Genomic DNA, 2,250 nt, shown 5'->3' with positions numbered 1-2,250 from the left:
GTAACTATAGCTTGTTTCCTCAATTGGCACATACTAGGCTTGTTTCTGCTCCAACCATCAACCGCTACTGCACACACAGCAATGGCTCCTCCGAAGTACAGAACCGCTAGGGTTAGCAGAAACGTTGAATTGATAAGGGGAATTGGAAAATACTCAAGATCACAAATGTCATAAGAGAGGTTTATGGGCAATCAAGGCAAAAAACGGTGGCGTTTTGCCTCGTCATGAACCTAAGGCAAAAGCTGAAGCTCCTGTTGAGAAGGCATCGAAATTCTACTCTACTGATGATGTGAAGAAGCCTCTTCTAAACAAGCACAAACCAAGCCCACCAAGCTCAGGTCAATTACTGTTATTTGATTTTGTTTTATATTTATGATTAAGGAAATGTGGAGAAGAAAGGGTGTGGTTTTGATTTTTAATGTCTTTGGAATTGGGTATGGAATTAATATTCAATGCATCATTGCATCATTCTTTTAATCATGCTCATTGATGAAATAAAATCTTATCTAATATGAGTACGTTTGTTTGATTATTAACATATTTTTAGAAATATGCATGTAGTTGAATCCTTTTGTTGCAATAATATTTGTTTTTTTAAAAAGTAGTGGCTTTTTTGTTCTGATAAAGCATATGTGACTCATGTTTTGTTTTCAGGGCTAGCATTACACCTGGGACAGTGCTGATTCTTCTCGCCGGAAGATTCAAGGGAAAGAGAGTTGTGTTCCTCAAGCAGCTTCCTTCTGGCTTGCTACTTGTAACCGGTAACACTTTCACAACTTTTAAAAAAACATTCTATTTTTTTGTTACTTTCACTATAATTTTGTAACCGGTAATACTGAATATTGGCTCGGGATAAGTTATAGGAGATCCTATTATTTTTGTTTAATGGCTTTTTGCATGATATAAATTGTTGGTTGAGGTTGATTTGGTTGCCCTGAATTTCAATTGGTTGAGTTGTATTACTGTGTTATTAGATATTCTTATCTTATGAGTTGTGATAATGTATTGGTATAGAATTGCAACCTCACATGTTGTTGTTTTTATTGCGTTATATATTAATGTTTCAGCTTATACCTAATATTGTCTATGTTCTATATTCATTTCCATTGTATATGTCATTGTGTGTGCAAGTGCTTGGGTTTATGTATGTGGGTGTGGGTGGGGGTGTGGGTGCGGATGTGGTTTAGGTGTACTTATGTTTGAGTACCAATCTTATTGGCACATTTACTTAGGTGATAAAACTTTTCTATACTCTCTAGTCTCTACCCATCTCTGGCCTGTTTTATTTAATTTTTTCCCTCACCCCTTGAGGGCCTTTCAAGATTAACGGAGTTCCTTTGAGACGTGTGAATCAGGCCTATGTCATTGGCACATCAACCAAAGTAGATGTTTCTGCTGTTAATGTGGATAAATTTGATGACAAGTACTTTTTAAAGGATGCCAAAAAAAAGAACAAGAAGGGAGAAGGAGAGTTTTCTGAAGCAGAAAATGATGTTAGCTTAACAATTTTTCATTTTTAGTGTCCCCCTGTTATATTTAATTGCTCATGTTTTCTGATATCTTCTATCATGTTCCGAAATGTAGGAGAAAAGTGTGCTCCCCCAAGAGAAGAAAGATGACCAGAAGAGTGTGGATTCTGCTTTGTTGCAAGCTATTCAGAGTGTTCCAGACTTGAAGACTTACCTTGGTGCCAGGTTTTTGCTTGAAATCAGGCCAGAAACCACACAAGCTAGTCTTTTAGCCGAAGCCATAGTGTTATAATTGTTTCTCATATTTCTGATTTTTTATTGAACTTGAACCCTGATAGTTGTACTTTTTCGCCTTTCTGGTTGGTAATATATGAAGAAAGTGATTTTTATGCGTCATTTGTATTTTGTACACAGATTGTTCCAGCGATTTTCTTTCCTTTAACTTTGCACTCATCAACTAATTGATTTTATTATTTTGAAGCTTAATTGTTGGCATACCGAATGAAGAGTAATAGCAAACTTAAAAAGCAGAGGATTTTCCTTTTGAAGGCTCCAGGATGATTATTTTCTGTCCTTCAGATAAATTTGAGAACTTGATTTTCATCAAAGGAAACTGTTAAACACTGGTATCAAAAGAAGTAGAAAAGGAAAGAATTTGTAAAGGAAATGCCCCTAACCAGAATCAATTTGATTATGCTAGGGTTCTAGTGAAGAATGTTATGGATTTAGAATGTAGAATAGAAGAAAATGGAGCACAATGAATCCCTCGATCCTCCCCTGT

The 2,250-nt window shown here is 35.9% G+C and overlaps 1 pseudogene; it reads left to right on the top strand.

Moving 5' to 3' along the window:
• On the top strand, positions 1–1,741 carry LOC109326122 (annotated as a pseudogene).

This window comes from Lupinus angustifolius, chromosome LG14 (assembly GCF_001865875.1).
Source record: "Lupinus angustifolius cultivar Tanjil chromosome LG14, LupAngTanjil_v1.0, whole genome shotgun sequence".
NCBI classification, from domain to species: Eukaryota; Viridiplantae; Streptophyta; class Magnoliopsida; order Fabales; family Fabaceae; genus Lupinus; species Lupinus angustifolius.
This window is presented reverse-complemented; position numbering and strand designations above follow the sequence as displayed.